The following is a 21,010-nucleotide window of genomic DNA, read 5'->3' as shown; positions in this document are numbered from 1 at the left end:
GAGGAGCACAGAGACATTGGTAGGCATGTTCATATAAGCTTGAGGGCAGGTAGGCAAGGTGGGTAAGAAGCTAAATGGGATACTTACCATTCCGAGACTAGGCATTGAATACAATAGCAAGGAGGTTAGGTCACAGCTGGAGTACTGTGTGCAGTATTAGTCGCCACACAATAGGAAGGATGCGATTGGACTGCAGGGGACAAAAGGAGATTCACCAGGGTGTTGCAGCTTTGAAGAGAGACTTGATAGTCTGGGGTTGTTTTCCTTCGAGGAGAACAGACAGCGAGAGGACCAGATTGTGGTCTACAAAATCATGAGGCTACAGATTGGGCTGAATCAGATGAAACGTTTCGGATCCAGGAAACCTTCCTCGGATTCTTGTTCCATGATCTACCCCTACCTTCCGCAATCCAATGACCAACCAATCCCCGCCCCACTCCTTCAAACAATGGCCAATCAGATCGTGGGAACGCAAGGAACGTTCACGGGAAGGTCCGGCCTCTAGTTCCTATTGGTTAGAGAATGGTGATGGGCAACAATGTGGACCAAACAGAGAAGGCCTTGACTGAGGTCCCGCTTATGCACTGTCGGCTAGTGCGCAGATATGTGAGCTGCGGTGGGAGAGAGATTTCCGGGTGGATCGTGGGGACGGTGAGAAGTGGGGTTAATGTTCTCTCTGAGAGTGTTTCCGGGAGGATTGTAGTGAGGATAAGTGGTCATACTATAATGGAGTCACAAACACAGACTGGTCCTGGAAGTCCAACTGTAGTTTGGAGGGAAAAGTACCGACCGTCCCTTTTCAGGAGGGTGGAGGCCCCAACGGGGTCATAGTGAGAAGGAGCTGGGATTGGACTGTGGAGGACAAAGTTAACAATCACAGAACACCAGCTTATAGTCCAACAGGGTTTATTTGCGAGTAACAGCTTTTGCTTCGCTGCTCCTTCATCAGGTAGTTAGTGAGCTCCGAAAGCTGGTACTGTCAGATTAACCTGTTGCACTATTACCTGGTGTTGTGTGGTTTGTAACCAATGAGATCAGACAGTGTGTGACCCTGGGGAGGATGGAGATCCCAATGAAGCCAGTCAGTGTGTGATCCCGGGAGGATGGGTTTCCGAGTGAGATCAGACAGTGCGTGACCCCGTGTCCATGATTCCCAGTGATATCAGACAGAATGGAGGGCATCCCCAAAGTGAAGACAAGATTTTGTTTCCACTTGTCAGTTCCGAGCTATAAGTGAAGAGGACTGTGCAGGGTTGACTGGCCAGCTGATTGACTTGGGCACTAGAATTGACAATGTCTGGTGATTCATCCAATTTGTTTTTTAAATGAATCTATCATGGTTGTTTTGTGTAACTGGTGTGTTCAGCCACCTCAGAGTCAGTTAACAATTCTCCACATTGCAGTGCTTCTGGAATTGCCTGCAGAATATTCTGTGTCAGGAAGAAATCTGACTTTAGCTTGCACTGTTTGCCAATGAATGCTGTCAGTGTTGAGCCAGGACTGATGGGAGCCATCTGGAATTGGGTTGTGGAGATCAGTGGGACTGACGGGATTTCACAAGGCTGCTGTCACTGTCACAGATAGCACTATCGCTAAACTGTTAATCGAGAGACACCAGCTAATGTCTGGGTATCTGGGTTTAATCCTGCAATTGCAGTTTGTCGTAGTTGAATTCAATACAAATCTGAAATTCAGAGTCTTAACGGTGACCATGAAACATTATCTTTTGTCAGAAAGACCTATCTGGTTCACTGATCTCCTTTAGGAAAAGGAACTACTCTCCTACCCAGATAGGCTTATACGTGACTCCAGACTTACAACAATGTGGTTGACTCTTACATGCGATCTGGGTAGTTAGGAATAGGCAGTAAATGCTGGTCTAGTCAATGATGCCCACAACCTGTGAATGAATACAAAAGAAAATCTGATCTAAAGAGTTCATCATTGAGATGATATGGGAAAGGAGGGAATGCTTTATTATTTAAGACAACAATGTTCTTCTCACTGCAATATTCTCCGTCTACCCCTTCAGTTGATGTATATGTTTATTACAGAACCCTGTCACCGGCAATGCTGAAGGATCAAACAGGGAAGAAGTTCCAATGGGTTATAATGGACCCAGTTGGGTTCACAAGCTGCTGTAACACATCATTTTTACCTTAAAAAGGACACCTGAACCTGCACAAGAACCTGCAGTTCAGGCAGGAAGAGGGAAAAAGTTGAGTTGTGTAGAAAGGGGGAAGTGAGTGACCACCCTGGAAAAGGTGAATATTGGCATGGAATTCAGGAAAATGTACTATGAGGACCTTGCACAGTTTGACATAGGAAATAGGAGGGACTGGAGTCTCTGTGGGCTTAAAAACAGACAAATCTGTTGCTGTGGGAGGCGAGGCAGGAAATTGCACGGCCTCTGACATGAATTTTTAATTCGTTACCGGGGAGGTGTCAGAGGACTTGGAGGATAGCTAATATGGTTCATTTTCCAAGAAGGATGATAAAAAATAACAAGGAAATTATAGACCGTCGAGGTTTTTTAATCACTGAAGGAGAGAATTAATATCCACTTGGAATGGCATACATTAACAGAAGATGGCTTTGTGAGAGGGAGGTTAGGCCTAACAGATTTGTTATAATGCTTGAAAGGTGTGCGGATGAGTGAAGTTCAGTTGATGTAGTTTATGTGGATTTGCACAAAGATTTTTGACAGGGTCCTTCAAGGGAGACTGATTGATTGAGAAAGTTAAAGCACATGGAATTCAGGAAACATGGCGAGATGGATCAGAAACTTGCTTAATAATAGGACACAAAGGGCAATCGTGACTGGAGGATGGTGTCCAGCAGTGTATCACAAGGATCAGTACTCCAGTACTGATCAGGGACCCTTATTGTTTGTTTTATATATAAATGGTTTAAATGAAAATGTGGGGAAATGTTAAACAAGTTTGCAGACAAGACCAAGATTGATGGCATATTTAACAGTGAAGGAGATGGTTGCAGGAAGGTGGAGATGTGTTGGTCAGCTGGTCAGAGCAGTGGCAGAAGGCATTTATCCCTGATAAGATGCACTTTGGAAGAAACAACAATCTGAGGAGTATAGCCAGGGTGAATATCGAGCAGCTGCTCCCCTGGGTTGAAGTTTCAATCACAAGGGGGTCATAGTTTTGGGTCAGGGCAAGAGATTCAGAGGGCATTTGAGGGAAAAAAAATCCTTTTCACTCAATGATGGGAATCTTGAACATCCTGCCTAGGCAGGCAATAGAAACTGGAAATCCTATAACCTTTTTAAAAAAGAAATTGGGCGAGCACTTGAAATATCACAACAATCAAAGATATGGGACAAGTGCAAGAAATTGGGATTAGTGCACTTTTAGTGGTAGTTATGTCGGTACAGACACAACAGCTTTTCTGAGCTGTATGACTCTGACTCTACGTTGAAAGCTGTTACAGTCACAGGTCGTACTGGAAGTGTCCAGTTGGTAACTGGTATTGGGAATTGGAAAGTGGATGGAGGCAGTGATTCAGAACAGGGTCTTCCTGACCAGCAGTGAGACCTGAAGGAGGCCACCCCGCGTGGGGCATCAGTGAGACGCAAGTGGGACAAAGGAAAAGGAAAAAAAAAGTTGAAGATTTTGTAGTCAGGAAGTTAGAAGGACTGCTGCAAAGTCATGAGCTGTGACCAGGACATGAATGGTAAGCACCTCCACAGTACCAAAGGGAAGAACATTGTGTTTATAGAAGGAATACTCTAATTCAGCACAAGTAGGAATTGACAAGATTGAGGGTTGATAATTTCTGGATCATTTTACACTGGTCTGTTTATGGAAAGGATTATGAGGCAAATCAATGCAGGTTAAGGCCTTGAGCAGGAGGGAAATGTTCATGTTCTCGGGTACTTGAAGTGAGTTGAGAGGGGAGGGCAAGAATCACTCTGATTTTTAAAAACCTTCCATGGGGTGTTGGCATCATTGGCATTTATTGTCCACCTGTAGAATCATAGAATCCCGATAGTATGGAAACAGGCCATTTGGCCTAACAAGTCCACACTGACACTCTGAAGAGTTACCCTCCCATTCCCCTACCCTATTATTCGACACTTCCACCTGACTATTGCACCTAACCTACACATTCCTGAATGCTTTGGGCAATTTAGCATGGCCAGTTCACCCACCCGACATGTTTTTGGATTGTGGGAGGAAACCCATGCATGCATGGGAGAACATGCAAACTCCGTGCCGACAGTTGTCCAAGGCTGGAATTGAACCCAGGTCCCTAGTGTTGTAAGGCAACAGTGCTAACCACTGAGCCACCATGCAACCCTCTAATTATCCTTGAAATGAGTGACTTGATTAGCCAGTTCAGTGGGCATTTGTAATTTAAACATATTACTGTTGCTGTGGAGTCACTGGCATGCCAGACCAGTTAAGGAAGTCTTAGCTGTCTTTAAACACCATTACTGAATGAGGTGGTATTTTACAACAGTGAGTGATAGTTTCTGGTATATGTTTAAATGCCAGCTCTGACTAATGAATTGAACTTAAATTCCTCCACCTGCTGTGTCCCAACGTATTAGCTTGTACCCAGTGACATTACATTGTTCCATTGACTAAACCAAGCCACCATCAGCAATGACTTTGAATCTGAGGGTAGAGGGTCAGCCAATCTGACCGGCAGTTCAATACTGGCGATGAAACTGTTTGGTTGGAAGTTCGATGACTTTGACCCTGCAATGAAGGAAGGTCAAGTCTGGAAGGTGTGTGACTTGGTGGGGAAACTCATGGCGATGACATTCCCATGTACCTTCTGCATGGTCTTCTGGGTGGTGTGATGCATTAGCTGTAAGGAAGTGTTTAGATCTCCATGGGATTCATTGGAAACAGACCCTGATTGCTACTTCAGTCGAGTGAAAAAAAGGGGAATTTCAGTGTTAATACACACTAAGTAAGAGTTCAGGAGCACAAACTTGTTTTCAGGAGTTATATTTAAATACAAACCATGTATACAGTTAAAGAATGGGAAGGTGTAATGGACAAGGGAGAGAGCGAGAGAGACCAGTTGAATCCCTTTATTTTCTTCCCCTTCTATCCATAAACATTGATTTAAGTTCGAACAAGCTGTGGTGAATTTCCTTGATGCTGGCCATCAAAGGATAATGGTGGGTAGGGGGCTCATTGATGAATTGTTCTTGTTAATGAAGGAGTTTCTGACTTTCAGGCCAAATCCATTGAGCATGTGCTTGGAGATGGAGAGTTGTTTTCAGCATCTCTGTAGACACAATACATCTTTGGTTCAAAGCTTTCACTGTCTTCATATGATGACAGGAGAGAAATTCTAAAAGGGCAGCCTGTCCAGTTATGTGTTCTGCAATCCACTTTTTGAACTTGTGACCAAGTTGTAAATCACATGATCTGTGGCAGACATTTTAGAGGCTGAGCAAACCAGTCCTTCTAAATGAAATGAAAATAGAGATTTAAAAAAAAAATGTCTGGCTAAGAAGGAAGAAGACAGTATATTTCTTGACGGTTCAGGAATGACTGAATTGGTCAAAGAGGATGCTTTGTAAGGAACTCCAGAATTTATATTTCAAGGTGAAATTACTGAAACTTAGCAGTGAATGAGGTGATCAGAAGAGGCTGTACCAGGTAAGCTGAAGATAAGTCGTGTTTAGTAAATATGATCAATTTTGAAGAGTAGGAACAGGCAGATTGTACCGGTTTGAAGACTGTTCTTCATCATGTGGTTCACACATATATAATTAGTTACTCAGTAGAAGGAATTATAGTCACTGATTTGAAAGTTGATAATGTGTGTTATATTTATTTTTGTTCACAGATCCAGACTCCACAATCACTGGTTTCTTCACAAAGTAATGGAATGCTCCAGCTGACGAACTTTTATGGGGACAGACTTAAACAGGTGATTGAAGAAGGGGTGGATGGAGTCAGCTCATTGTTAACATGTGAGAGGATTTTCAGCGGAAAAGAACAATCGGTAAGTGGAGGGACACACGAAGGATTCCAAATATATATAAATCATAACCTTCATAGAAAAACAGCAAAAGAAATGCTGGAAGAAGAAAACGACTGAAGTGTTATGTTCCACTATCCTGACAGCCTCCCGCTGCTATAATATTGGCATTATTAATAAATCACAACCCTGTCATCCACAACAAACCCAGGCATGAAATAAGAAAAACACAGTAGCTCAGAGCTTTCAAAACCACAGATAAGAAGTCACTTGTTTCCTAAGTCGATTACATACAAGGAAAAGTTAGCTTTCATAGTTTTAACAAAATTTTCAATATTTTACAACAGAAAACAGGACAGACCTTCCCATATGGGTTCTTTTTACCAATTTCTTCCCCCAAATTAATCTTTTTGCTAATGTTTAAGCTAACTTTTCTGATGCATGCTGGTTTATTTAAATGAATGGTCTGAATAGACAGTTTAAATCGCTGTCAGACTTTCTGAAGTTTCAGGGATGAATCTTATAAGGCATTGGGATAAGTACATGACCAGGAAAGGTTTGGAGGGAAATGGGCCAGTACCAGACAGGTGGGATTAGTTTAGTTTCGGATAATGTTTGGCAAGGACTGATTGCAATATTTGGCTGTGACTCGATCACTCGATAGTACTTTTGCAAAACTCACTGGCTATCTTTAAAAAGGCATTGCTCACAGGTAAAATAAAGATGCTGGTGCAATTCAGTTCGTACATCTGAACTGACTGAACAGTTAGAATCATCCTATTTCCCACAAGAATGTACATGTGCAGAGATAGGACCAGCAACAAACCTGTACTTTCATCATGAGTCAGACAACAAAGGGAGAATGATATTGAGTTCTACAAACTATAGCACAAGCATATACTGATTGGGATAGACATTTTCTCAGCCATTTTAATATCTTGTACCATAGGAATCGTTGCTCCCCCGAGTTTGTGCACTCCCTCATATTCCCCCTACTTTTACCTAATCAGTGGTGGGTGTGTTTGAATCAGTCTCGGTATGATAGTGGGTAAATTGGAGATGGTCATGGGATTGAATGAGAAATGTAGATGGTAACATATGTTATCGAACCCATAGGGATGGCCTCAAATGGGACCTTGGGTTCATGTCACATTACAGGTGAGCACCATTGCACTACACACGCACACAGATATTCCTACACACGCACTCACATACACACGGACAAAGGGACACACAGATGCGCACACAGACACCCACACACACCCTTACACACACTCCCACATGCACCCCCTCACAGACTTAAGACACTCTGCACCCACTACAAACACACACACACACTTTCTCACACTCACAACCCCACCCCAGACAGACAGACACACACAGACAGACAAAGACCCACATGCACACACATGTTTTGTGTGGTCAATTTGTACTTGCAGAGTTACATTGCACTTTGCTCAAAAACTGCATGAAGTTATGTACAATTCTGTTATCTCACTTTTTAGATTAGAATCAATCTAAACATCAGGTCATAGACAGAGAACACAGGGGGCTAACACCTTCAACATATTGTCTAGCTATCACCATTGTTAACAGCTAACCCGAGAATGCAACTTAAAAAAAAAGGGTTTTGTGATTTACACATGAAAGAAGTGAAACTATCACTGTATTCTAACACATGAAAGGCTTAACAGACAATCAATTTTTCAATGTATAATTTCAGTTACATCACACTGTAAAGTTTTGCTATAAATTCTGTGTTAGCATCGAGCCGTCCCCAACACCTGATGAAGGAGCGTCGCTCCGAAAGCCAGTGTGCTTCCGATTAAACCTGTTGGACTATAACCTGGGGTTGTGATTTTTAACATCGTAAACCAAAGTTGGCCCCAGGACACAACACCGAGAAACTGTTACAGTGAATGTCTAGAACTGAAATAATTGTTCTCCTAAACAATGCCTTTGAGGAAGGTATGAGGCCAACAAGTGAAGTGCTTTCCAGAAAAAGGTCATTGACCTGAACCATAATTTTAATATTTCAATTTTAACCATAATTAGACTTGAGGGCCACTTTGTCCTTCACTGTTTTGCTCCTGATCAGAACAGGTTGCTGCCTGGCCCAGTAACTGCTTCCTGTCCTAAAACCAACTGAGGTAAAGTTGATGGACAAACTGTGTTTGAGGGTAAATTGGCCTATTTTAGGTCCCTCTTTCCAGAAGATATTTACAATATACTCACCTGTATTCACCGTGGGAGATCACGATATGGTGCAGTGATTGTTTTCCACACTCAAAATAACTCGGGAATCCCATTTCTGAGATCATTTCCTTCTCATTCACAGTGTTTATATTTCACTCCATTGCTCGATCTGCTCATGATTTTTCTTTACAGGAAATGACTGAGCTTGCAGAGAAGGGAAACCGGGCAGACAGTTCCAAACTGCTGCTTAACCTGGTGATGGGGAATAGCTGTCAGGCCCAAAGGGTGATGTGGGAAGTCTTTGTAAAAATGCGTCATGGGTTGCCAAATTTGGATAAAAACTGAAAGAAATAGAGGAACAAGGGACAGTAAAGTCTCACGTTATTTGATTTCAGATTGGAGCATTTTATATTTTGCTGTAGTATTACACAGATCTGAATTAATGAAATCTACATTTGAATAGGTTCTAATCCAGTTCATGATATGGATACCGTCCAAAGTTTATCTGAAATACCCAGTCACCTGAAAGGTAATGACCAACATGGAAATCTTAAAGCATTGTATTTCATTTCTGTAAAAATGTTTGATTTTAACCATTTTAACCATTTATTTGGAGTTTTAAAATCAGATAATCTAAAGCTCAGAAACTGGGAAACACAGTTCTCAGTAATTGGATCATCCTTCATATCTCAACCATTTTACATTGAATTCATACAGTTTCTCCTGTATGCTGTAAATGGGTGGGAGTTGAATTATTTCCTCAAATGAATCTGCTGGTCACTGTTGTGAATGACTTTTAGTCAGAGGATTCCGATTCCATGTGAACCCCTGTACACACCCAGCAGGATCCCGATACACTTTCAAGAATAGTCCCATGCACACTGCATTGGAGAATAACAAATCTTTGAGTTAGACATATTTAGTTATGTCTTTCTGATAGAGGACAGAGATGTGAAAATAAGTGAATTGAAGCACTTCTTTATTCACTGTGAGTGTGGTTGCCCATCCCTTGCCCAGAGAATAGGCAAGAGTCAACCACGTTGCTGTGGGTCTGTAATCTCACAAAGACTAGATTCGGGAAGGATGACAGAATTCTTTCTCTGAAGAACATTAGTGAACCAGAGGAGCTTTTTTCAACAATCAACAATAAATTCAAGGTTTTCATTATCTCTTAATTCCAGGTTCTTCATTGAATTTGAATTCCACTATCTGCCATGGCAGGGTTTTAACTCAGATCCCCAGAACATGAGTTGAGTTTCTGGATTAACAGTCTGGTGGTAATACCATGAGGTCACTGCCTCCCCGAATTGCATTTTGTATACACTTTATGCTGTGTAGTTTGTAGTTTGTGCTGTCCATGTAGCACCCTCGGTCCAGGAGGAACACTGTCTCGGTTTTATTGTATCCGTTGTATTTGGTAGAAAAGACAAATAAAAGCTTCTCACTTTCCCTCTCCCCCTCCTTCTCCCCGTTCTCGTCTCCTTGTCCCTTCCCCTCCTTGTCCCTTCCCCTCCTTCCTCTCCTTCCCCTCCTTCCCCTCCTTGTCCCGTCCCCTCCTTCCCCTCCTTGTCCCTTCCCCTCCTTCCCCTCCTTGTTCCTTCCCCTCCTTGTTCCTTCCCCTCCTTGTTCCTTCCCCTCCTTGTTCTTCCCCTCCATCTCCCTTCCCCTCCTTCTCCCTTCCCCATCTTGTCCCTTCCCCATCTTGTCCCTTCCCCATCTTGTCCCTTCCCCTCCTTGTCACTTTTCCTCCTTCTGCCTTCCCCTCCTTCTCCCTTCCCCTCCTTCCCAGCCTTGTCCCTTCCCCTTCTTCCCAGTCTTGACCCTTCCCCTCCTTCCACTCCTTGTCCCTTCCCATCCTTCTCCCTTCCCCTCCTTCCCAGCCTTGTCCCTTCCCCTTCTTCCCCGTCTTGTCCCTTCCCCTCCTTCCCCTCCTTTTCCCTTCCCCCCTTCCCCTCCTTTTCCCTTCCCCTCCTTTTCCCTTCCCCTCCTTGTCCCATCCACTCCTTCTCCTCCTCCCCCTCCCCCTCCCACTCCCCCTCCCCCTCCCCCTCCCACTCCCCCTCCCCCTCTCCCTCCCCTTCTCCTCTCCCTCCCACTCCCCTCCTCCTCCCTCTCCCCCTCCCACTCCCCCTCCCCCTCCACCTCCCCCTACACCTCCTCCTCCCCCTCCCCCTCCCCCACCCCCTCCCCTCCCCTCCTCCTCCCCTCCCCTTCTCGTCCCCCTCCTCCTCCCCCTCCCCCTCCCCAACCCCTCCTCCTCCCCCTCCCCTTCCCCTCCTCCTCCCCTCCCCTTCCCCTCCTCCTCCCCCTCCCCTTCCCCTCCTTCTCCTCCTCCCCTTACCCTCCTTCTCCTCCCCCTCCCCTTCCCCTCCTTCTCCTCCCCTCCTCCCCCTCCCCCTCCCCATCCCCTTCCCCCTCCCCTCCTCCACCTCCCCCTCCCCTCCTCCCCCTCCCCTCCTCCCACTCCCCTCCTCCCCTCCCCTCCTCCCCCTCCCCTCCTCCCCCTCCTCTCCTCCCCCTCCCCCTCCCCTCCTTCCCCTCCTCCCCTTCCCCTCCTCCCACTCCCCTCCTCCCACTCCCCTCCTCCCCCTCCCCTCCTCCCCCTCCCCTCCTCCTCCTCCTCCCCCTCCCCTCCTCCCCCTCCCCACCTCCCCTACACTTCTTGCCCTCCCCACCTCCCACTCCCCTTCCCTTCCTCCCCTCCCCTTCCCCTTCCCCTTCCCCTTCCCCTCCCCTTCCCCTTCACCTTCCCCTTCCCCTTCCCCATCCCTCCTCCCCTACCCTTCCCCTCCTCCCCTACCCTTCCACTTCCACTTCACCTTCCCCTTCCCCTCCTCTCCTTCCCCTTCCCCTTCCCTTCACCTCCTCCCCCTCCCTTTCCCTTCCCCTCCTACCCCTCCCCTCCACTTACCCTCCACCCCCTCCCCTCCCTCCCCTTACCCTCCTCCCCCTCCCCTCCCTCCCCTCCCTCCCCTCCCCTCCCTCCCCTCCCTCCCCTCCCTCCCCTTACCCTCCTACCCCTCCCCTCCCTCCCCTTACCCTCCTCCCCCTCCCCTCCCCTTCCCCTCCTCCCCTCCCCTCCCTCCCCTTACCCTCCTCCCCTCCCCTCCCTCCCCTCCCTCCCCTGCCTCCCCCTCCCTCCCCTCCCTCCCCTTACCCTCCCCCAATCCCTCCCCACCTTACCCTCCTCCCCCTCCCCTCCCCAACTTACCCTCCTCCCCCTCCCCTCCCCTCCCTCCCCTCCCTCCCCTCCCTCCCCTTCCCGTCCCTCCACTCCCTCCCCTTCCCCTCCCTCCCCTTCCCCTTCCCCTTCCCCTTCCCCTTCCCCTCCTCACCCTCTCCTCCTCCCCGTCCCCTCCTCCCCCTCCCCTCCTCCCCCTCCACCTCCCCTACTCCCCTCCCCCTCCCCTCCTCCCCCTCCCCCTCCCCTCCTCCCCCTCACCTCCTCCCTCTCCCCTTCCCCTTCCCCATCCACTTCCCCTTCACCTTCCCTTCCCCTTCCCCATCCCCTCCTCCCCTTCCCCTTCCCCTCCTACCCCTCCCCTCCACTTACCCTCCACCCCCTCCCCTCCCTCCCTCCCTCCCCTCCCTCCCCTTACCCTCCTACCCCTCCCCTCCCTCCCCTTACCCTCCTCCCCCTCCCCTCCCCTTCCCCTCCTCCCCTCCCCTCCCTCCCCTTACCCTCCTCCCCCTCCCCTCCCTCCCCTCCCTCCCCCTCCCTCCCCTCCCTCCCCTTACCCTCCCCCCATCCCTCCCCACCTTACCCTCCTCCCCCTCCCCTCCCCTCCCCAACTTACCCTCCTCCCCCTCCCCTCCCCTCCCTCCCCTCCCTCCCCTCCCTCCCCTTCCCGTCCCTCCCCTCCCTCCCCTTCCCCTCCCTCCCCTTCCCCTTCCCCTTCCCCTCCTCACCCTCCCCTCCTCCCCGTCCCCTCCTCCCCCTCCCCTCCTCCCCCTCCACCTCCCCTCCTCCCCCTCCCCCTCCCCTCCTCCCCCTCCCCTCCTCCCCCTCCCCTTCCCCTTCCCCATCCACTTCCCCTTCACCTTTCCCTTCAACTTCCCCTTCCACTCCTCCCCCTCCCCTCCCCTCCCCTTCCCCTTCCCCTCCCCCTCCCCGCCCCCTCCCCTTCTCCTCCCCCCTCCCCCTCCCCTCCTCCTCCCCTCCCCCTCCCCCTCCCCCTCCCCCTCCCCCTACACCTCCTCCTCCCCCTCCCACTCCCCCTCCCCTCCCCATCCCCCTCCCCTCCTCCTCCCCCTCACCCTCCCCTCCTCCTCCCACTCCGCTCCTCCTCCCCCCTCCCCCCTCCCCCTCCCCTCCTCCTCCCCCTCCCCTTCCCCTTCCCCTCCTCCTACCCCTCCCCCTCCCCCTCCCCCTCCCCTTCCCCTTCCCCTCCTTCTCCTCCTCCCCTCCCCTCCTTCTCCTCTCCTCCCCTCCCCTCCTTCTCCTCCCCCACCCCTTCCCCTCCCTCTCCTCCCCCTCCTCCCCCTCCCCTCCCCATCCCCTTCCCCCTCCCCTTCTCCCCCTCCCCCTCCCCTCCTCACCCTCCTCCTCCTCTCCTCCCCCTCCACCTCCCCTCCTCCCCTCCTCCCCTTCCCCTCCTCCCACTCCCCTCCTCCCCTCCCCTCCTCCCCCTCCCCTCCTCCTCCTCCTCCCCCTCCCCTCCTTCCCCTCCCCACCTCCCCTACCCTTCTTGCCCTCCCCACCTCCCACTCCCCTTCCCCTCCTCCGTTCCCCTTCCCCTTCCCCTTCCCCTCCCCTTCCCCTTCCCCTTCCCCTTGCCCCTTCCCTCCCCTCCTCCCTAGACTTCCCCTCCTCCCCTACCCTTCCACTTCCACTTCACCTTCCCCTTCCCCACCTCCCCTTCCCCTTCCTCTTCCCCTTCACCTCCTCCCCCTCCCCTTTCCCTTCCCCTCCTACCCCTCCCCTCCCCTTACCCTCCTCCACCTCCCTCCCTCCCCTTACCCTCCTCCCCTCCCCTCCCTCCCTCCCCTCCCCTCCCCTCCCTCCCTCCCCTCCCCTTCCCTCCCTCCCCTCCCCTCCCTCCCCTCCCCTCCTTCTCCTCCCCTCCCCTTCCCCTCCTTCTCCTCCCCCTCCCCTTCCCATCCTTCTCCTCCCCTCCTCCCCCTCCCCCTCCCCATCCCCTTCCCCCTCCCCTCCTCCCCCTTTCCCTCCCCTCCTCCCCCTCCTCCCCTTCCCCTCCTCCCACTCCCCACCTCCCCCTCCCCTCCTCCCCTCCCCTCCTCCCCCTCCTCTCCTCCCCCTTTCCCTCCCCTCCTCCCCCTCCTCCCCTTCCCCTCCTCCACTCCCCACCTCCCCCTCCCCTCCTCCCCCTCCCCTCCTCATCCTCCTCCCCCTCCCCTCCTCCTCCTCCCCACCTCCCTTACCCTTCTTGCCCTCCCCACCTCCCACTCCCCTTCCCCTCCTCCCTTCCCCTTCCCCTTCCCCTTCCCCTCCCCTTCCCCTTCCCCTTTCCCTTCCCCTTCCCCTTCCCCTCCTCCCCTACCCTTCCACTTCCACTTCACCTTCCCCTTCCCCACCTCCCCTTCCCCTTCCTCTTCCCCTTCACCTCCTCCCCCTCCCCTTTCCCTTCCCCTCCTACCCCTCCCCTCCCCTTACCCTCCTCCCCCTCCCCTCCCTCCCCTTACCCTCCTCCCCCTCCCCTCCCTCCCTCCCCTCCCCTCCCCTCCCTCCCTCCCCTCCCCTTCCCTCCCTCCCCTCCCCTCCCTCCCCTCCCTCCCCTCCCCTCCTTCTCCTCCCCTCCCTTCCCCTCCTTCTCCTCCCCCTCCCCTTCCCATCCTTCTCCTCCCCTCCTCCCCCTCCCCCTCCCCATCCCCTTCCCCCTCACCTCCTCCCCCTCCCCCTCCCCTCCTCCCCTCCCCTCCTCCCCCTCCTCTCCTCCCCCTCCCCCTCCCCTCCTCCCCCTCCTCCCCTTCCCCTCCTCCCACTCCCCTCCTCCCCCTCCCCTCCTCCCCCTCCCCTCCTCATCCTCCTCCCCCTCCCCTCCTCCTCCTCCCCACCTCCCTTACCCTTCTTGCCCTCCCCACCTCCCACTACCCTTCCCCTCCTCCCTTCCCCTTCCCCTTCCCCTTCCCCTCCCCTTCCCCTTCCCCTTTCCCTTCCCCTTCCCCTTCCCCTCCTCCCCTACCCTTCCCCTCCGCCCCTACCCTTCCACTTCCACTTCACCTTCCCCTTCCTCTCCTCCCCTCCCCTCCCCTCCCTCCCCTCCCTCCCCTTACCCTCCTACCCCTCCCCTCCCTCCACTTACCCTCCTCCCCCTCCCCTCCCCTTCCCCTCCTCCCCCTCCCCTCCCTCCCCTTACCCTCCCCTCCCTCCCCTTCCTCCCCTCCCTCCCCTCCCTCCCCTTACCCTCCTCCCCATCCCTCCCCACCTTGCCCTCCTCCCCCTCCCCTCCCCTCCCTCCCCTCCCTCCCCTTCCCCTCCCTCCTCCCCTTCCCCTTCCCCTCCTCCCCTTCCCCTTCCCCTTCCCCTTCCCCTCTTCCCGCTCCCCTCCTCCCCCTCCCCCTCCCCCTCCCCCCTCCCCCTCCCCCTTCCCTCCTCCCACTTCCCTCCTCCCCCTCCCCTCCTCCCCCTCCCCTCCCCTCCCTCCCCTCCCCCCTTCCCCTCCCTCCCCTCCCTCCCCTCCCTCCCCTTCCCCTCCTCCCCCTCCCGCTCCCCTCCCTCCCCTTCCCCTCCTCCACTTCCCCTCCTCCACTTCCCCTTCCCCTGCTCCCCTTCCCCTCCTCCCCTTCCCCTCCTCCCCCTCCCCTCCTCCCCCTCCCCTCTTCCCCCTCCTCTCTTCCCTCTCCCCTCATCCCCCTCCCCCTTCCCCTCCTCCTCCTCCTCCCCCTCCTCCTCCTCCTCTTCCTCCTCCTCCCCCTCCTCCCCCTCCTCCCCCTCCTCCCCCTTCCCTCCTCCCAATCCACCCAATCCTCCCCCTCCTCCCCATCCTCCCCCTCCCCCTCCCCCTCCCCTCTTCCCCCTCCCCTCCTCCCCCTCCCCTCCTCACCCTCCCCTCCCCCTCCTCCCCTTCCCCTTCCCCTCCTCCCCTCCTCCCCTTCCCCTTCCCCTACCCCCTCCCCCCTACTCCCTACCCCCTCCTCCACCCCACCCCTACCCCCTCCTTTTCCCCCTACCCCCTCCTCCACCCTCTAACCCCTCCTCCACCCCCTAACCCCTCCTCCACCCTTACTCCCCACTATCCCTTCCCGCCCCCTTTCCCTACACTCTCCATTCCCTCACTCACTTCCCCATGCCCACCTCCCGTTGGGTGTTCCCTCCCACCCGTGTCGCTCGCTCCCCAGCCGCATCACTCCCTCGACTCAGAAGCAGGATTTGACCTCATGTCCTGCCATTCAAACTCTGTGGAGGAGATGGTCTTGTGGCCTGATTGCTAGATGTATTAATCCAGAGATCAATGTAATGTTCTGGGCTCAAATACACCAGAGTTGATTGTGGAAGCTGAGCTCCAGTTTTAAAAAAACTATCTGAAGTCAAAAGATGATATGAATGTTTGAAAAACCTGACCTCGTCCTCAAGTGTTAGAGTCATAGAGATGTACAGAATGGAAACAGACTCTTTGGTCCAACTCGTCCATGCCGACCAGATATCCCATAGTAATCTTGTCCCATTGGCCCATATATAACTCAGTGTACCCACTCAGATGCCGAAATGTAATAGCTGTACCAGCCTCGACTTCCTCTGGCAGGTCATTCCATACACGTACTATCCTATGCATGAAAATGTTTCCTCTTGGATCCCTTTTAATTTTTTCTATTCTCACCTTAGAGCTATGCTGTCTAGTTCTGGACTCCCCTACCCTATGGGAAAAGACCTTGATTATGCACCCTGTCCATCCCCGCTTCTGATTTCATGAAACTCTATATGGTCACCCCTCTGCTCTGACACTCCAAGGAAAATAGTCCTTGCCTAATTTATCAGCCTCTCCCGAAAGCTCAAACTGTCCAACTCTGGCAATATCCTTGTAAATCTTATCTACACCCTTTCACATTTCACAACATCCTTCCTAATGCAGGGAGACCAGAATCGAATATAGTATTCCAAAAGTAGCCGAACCCATGTCCTGTACAGCTGCAAGACGACCTCCCAACTCCTATATTCATGCAGTTTTGATTTACATTGTTAAATTGATATACTTGCATTGTAAATAAGTCAGAGAAAAATCATTTGACTAATTCCTGTGAAGTAGGGATCCTTGTTTTAAAAGTCCAGTGACACTGAATGAGAAATGTGAGCTCTGATTTCTCAGACCTGCTGAGATTTTCCAGTGATTTCAATTTGTTCTGTGTTCCTCTAATTCTGGTTGCTTCCGCTTCTCCGGTCCCAATTTTTTTTTTATATACATTAATGATTTTGATACAAATACGTACTATAATCCTCCCGGAAACACACTCAGAGAGAACATTATTCTCATTTCTCACCGTCTCCACAATCCACCCGGAAATCTCCCATCCACTACAGCTGACACCCACTTTCGGGTCTGCGCACTAGCCTACAGTGGGTAGGCGGGGCTTCCGTCAGGGCCTTTTCTGTTTGGCCCATTGGTCCACCAATTACTACGTTCTCAGTAATAGGAGGTAGAGGTGGGCATTGAATTTTTTTTAATTTCAAAAATATACTTTATTGAAAAAATGATTTGATGGTCTGTACATTTGGTCATGCCATACATATTTCAACATTTACAAACACAGGTCAGAATTTATCATTGTCATATACAGGTCTGTGCATTTCTCAATCTTATGCATATATTTGGCTGAGGCATCAGCAGTGCCCAGAACACGTCCGCATGGGCCCCCTGTTCTTCTTTCGGCAGGCCGATCTTACACGGTGGTCTTTCCCCACCGCACCTTGGCGGCAGCTGCCCCAAGCTTCAGCGCGTCCCTCAACACGTAGTCTTGGACCTTGGAATGTGCCAGTCTGCAACACTCAGTTGGGGTCAACTCCTTCAGCTGGAAGAGCAACAGGTTTCGGACAATACAATAGCAAGGAAGCTGGGGAACTGTATGAGACAACGGCAAGGCCACAGCTGGAATGCTGTGTGCAGTATTGATCGTCACACAATAGGGAGGATGGGATTGCACTGGAGAGTACAGAAGGAGATTCACCAGGATGTTGCCGAGGCTGAAGTCTTGCAACTTTGAAGAGTTTAAAATCACACAACACCAGGTTATAGTCCAACAGGTTTAATTGGATGCACACTCGCTTTCGGAGCGAAGCTCCTTCATCATGTGATTGTCACCTGATGAAGGATCATCGCTCCGAAAGCGAGTGTGCTTCCAAATAAACCTGTTGGACTATAACCTGGTGTTGTGTGATTTTTAACTTTGTACACCCCAGTCCAACACCGGCATCTCCAAATCATAACTTTAAAGAGAGACTCGATAGTCTGGGGTTGTTTTCCTTTGAGCAGAGTAGGCAGCGAGAGAACCAGATTGTGGTCTAAGAAATCACAAGGGGTATAGATTGGGTTGAAAGGAGGAAACTTTTCCCTTATTGGTGGGTGGTATCAGTAATGAGAAGAGATTTAAAATATTAGGGGCAGGAGATTTGAAGGGTGGTGTGTATCTGTGCTGGAAACAAAACTTTATGATTCCATCTCCCACTTTCTAATTTCAAAGCCAACCACTTTCTCCTGATTCTTGCTCTACCTCATTCTGAACCCACAACAAAAACAACCGAACAACCGCAGATGTTGGAAGTCAGAAATTATTAACCAATCCCCGCCCCGCTCCTTCAACTAATGATCAATCAAAGCATCGGAACTCAGGGCCTATCTCCGATTGGTGAGAACGTACTAATTGGCGGAAAAACGGGCCAAACAGAAAAGGTCCTGACGGAAACCCCGCCTACGGACTGTGGGCTGGTGTGCAGACGCGGAAGCGGGTGTCAGCTGTAGTGGATGGGGGATTTCCGGGTGGATTGTGGAGACGGTGAGAAATGAGAATAATGTTCTCTCTGAGTGTGTTTCCGGGAGGATTATAGTGAGGATGCGTGTCATGCTATGATGGTATTCTAAACACAGATTGGTCCGAGAAGGCCAACTGCAGTTTGGAGGGAAAAATACTGACCGTCCCTTTTCTGGAGGGGAAGGTCTCAATGGGATCATGTTGAGAAGGAGCTGGTGTTGGACTGGGGTGCATAAAGCTAAAAATCACACAACACCAGCTTATAGTCCAACAGGATTTATTTCCAAGTACAAGCTTTTGGAGCTCTGCCCCTTCAGGTAGCCTGCGAGCTCTGAAAGCTGGTATTTTCAGGTTACCCTGTTGCACTGTAACCTGGTGTTGTGTGATTTGTAACCAATGAGATCAGACGGTGTGTGACCCCGGGGACGATGGGGATCCCAGTGAGATCAGACTTTGTGGGACCCTGGGGAGGATGGTGGAGATCCCACTGAAATTGAGGCTGAGCTCAGCCAATGCACGTGCGTAGCTCATGCAGTCTGCTCTGTTGTTTGATAAGGAGTTTAGTGGTTCACATTCAACAGATTTATATCTCATTTCACCGTGTGGGCGGCACGGTGGCATAGTGGTTAGCACTGCTGCCTCACAGCGCCAGAGACCCGGGTTCATTTCCCGCCTCAGGCGACTGACTGTGTGGAGTTTGCACATTCTCCCCGTGTCTGCGTGGGTTTCCTCCGGGTGCTCCGGTTTCCTCCCACAGTCCAAAAGATGTGCAGGTCAGGTGAATTGGCCATTGCTAAATTCCCCTAGTGTAAGGGGAGGGGTAGATGTAGATGTCGGGGTATGGGTGGCTTACGCTTTGGCGGGGTGGTGTGGACTTGTTGGGCCAAAGGGCCTGTTTCCACACTGTCAGTAATCTAATTTCTCACTACACTTTCTTGTCTCCTGAACCACTCTCCTGGTCTCCTCATTGAATGAGTGTTGGTCCCACAGCTGAGTGAGAGATCTACCTTTCCATGACATTATAGATTACAATTGAGTGCAGTTCCTCTCTGCTCGTGGGCTACAACACGCTGCCTTGGTTCTCAGGTTTCACTTCTTGGTTCTCAGGTTTCACTTCCTGGATCTGTTTTGAGTTCAACCTACTTAGTGTGGTTGTAGTGCCACACAGCACAATGGCGGTGTCTCCAAAGTGAAGACAAGTCGGTTCCTAATTTTAAGTGAAGAGGACTGTGCAGGGTTGACTGGGCAGCTGATTGTCATTTCCATTTTGAATTCACTAAAAATCTGAAATTGAGTCTTAATGGTGACCATAAAACATTATTGTTTGTCAGAAAGACTCATCTGGTTCTCCTTTAGGGAAGGGAATCGTCATCCTACCCAGACAGGCTTGTATGTGACTCCAGACCTACAGCAATGTTGTTGACTCTTAACTGCCATCTGGGTAATTAGTGATGGGCAGTAAAGGCTGGTCTAGCCAATGATGCCCACATCTTGTGAATGAAAAAACAAAATCTGATCGACAGTTTCTCATAAGTTTGCTGATATGGGAAAGGCAGGAATGCTTTCCTGTTGAACACGGCAATATTCTCCTCACTGCAATAATCTCTGTCTACCCCTTCAATTGATATATATTTATTATAGAATCCGGGAACACTTGTCACCAGCATTGCTGAAGGACCAAACAGGGAAGAAGGTCAAAAATCTCCCAAAGTGTTCGAATGGAACCAGGTAGGTTCACAAGCTGCTGTAACCAGCACATAAAAGGTCTCCTGAACCTGCAGCTCAGGCAGGAGGAGGGAACAAGATAAGCTGTGTAGAAAGGCGGAAGTGAAGTGACAACCTTTTGTTCTCACCCTGGAAAAGGAGAACATAGGCATGGAATTCAGGAAAAGGGATTCTGAGGAACTTGCACAGTTTGAGATAGGAAATGGGAGGGATTGGAGGCTGTGTCTGGCTTAAAAACACACATCTGTTGCTGTGGGAGGTGAGGCAAGAAATTGCAGGGCCTCTGACACAAATTTTTATTTCCTCTCTGGCTACGGGGACAGTTCCAGCGGACTGGAGGATAACTAATGTGGTCCACTTTTCAAGAAGGGTGATAAATGTGAACCAGGAAATTACAGACAAAGTCTTTTCCCTGGGGTGGGGGAGTCCAGAATTAGAGGGCATAGGTTTAAGATAAGAGGGGAAAGATATAAAAGAGACCTAAGTGGCAACTTTTTCACACAGAGGGGTACGTGTATGGAATGAGCTGTCAGAGGAAATGGTGGAGGCTGGTACAATTGGAACATTTAAAGGGCATTTGGATGGATGAATGAATAGGAAGGGTCTGGAGGGATATGGGCTGGGTGCTGGCAAGTTAGGATGTCTGGTAAGCATATGGACCATTGGATCTGTTTCCATGCTGTACATCTCTATGACTCTTAAGTGCAAGACGATGCACTTTGGGAGAAACAACAAGATGAAGGAGTGTTTAATGAATGGCAGGACACTGGGTAGCTGAGAGGAACTGTGGGGTAATTATTCACAGGTCCCTGAAACCAGCAGAGCACGTGATTAGGACAGTTAAGAAGGTAGATGGGACACTTGCTTTCATCAATCGTGGCAGAGAGTATAAGAGCAAGGAGGGTAATGGTGGTGTTGTACAGGTTAGGTCCCAGATGGAGTACAGGAAGGATGTGATAGCACTAGAGGGTATGCAAAAGAGATTCACCAGGATATTCCCTGGGATGGAACATTTCAGCTGTAGGACATTCTTTACAGACTTGGATTGATTTCTTTAAAGCAGCGAAGACTGAGGGGGGGGGTGATAATTGAGGTGTATAAGATTATGAGGAGTACAGCCAGGGTGAATATAGAGCAGCTGCTCCCCTTGGTTGAAGATTCACTCACAAAGGGGTCATAACTTTGGGTCGGGGCAGGAGACTTA

At 50.9% G+C, this 21,010-nt stretch overlaps 1 long non-coding RNA gene and 1 pseudogene across 1 annotated transcript; both read left to right on the top strand.

Moving 5' to 3' along the window:
* Positions 1-21,010, top strand: part of LOC140468664 (NACHT, LRR and PYD domains-containing protein 3-like) — a 540,472-nt pseudogene that overhangs the window by 384,613 nt on the left and 134,849 nt on the right.
* LOC140468455 (uncharacterized) lies at positions 600-19,809 on the top strand. Its single transcript, XR_011955652.1, has 4 exons — positions 600-651; positions 5,830-5,988; positions 8,624-8,689; positions 19,723-19,809. It is a non-coding gene; the product is annotated as an uncharacterized lncRNA (long non-coding RNA).

Source organism: Chiloscyllium punctatum, chromosome 47 (assembly GCF_047496795.1).
Source record: "Chiloscyllium punctatum isolate Juve2018m chromosome 47, sChiPun1.3, whole genome shotgun sequence".
Taxonomy (NCBI): domain Eukaryota; kingdom Metazoa; phylum Chordata; class Chondrichthyes; order Orectolobiformes; family Hemiscylliidae; genus Chiloscyllium; species Chiloscyllium punctatum.
The sequence above is the reverse complement of the archived record's forward strand: the minus strand, read 5'-3'. Positions and strand labels throughout refer to the sequence as shown.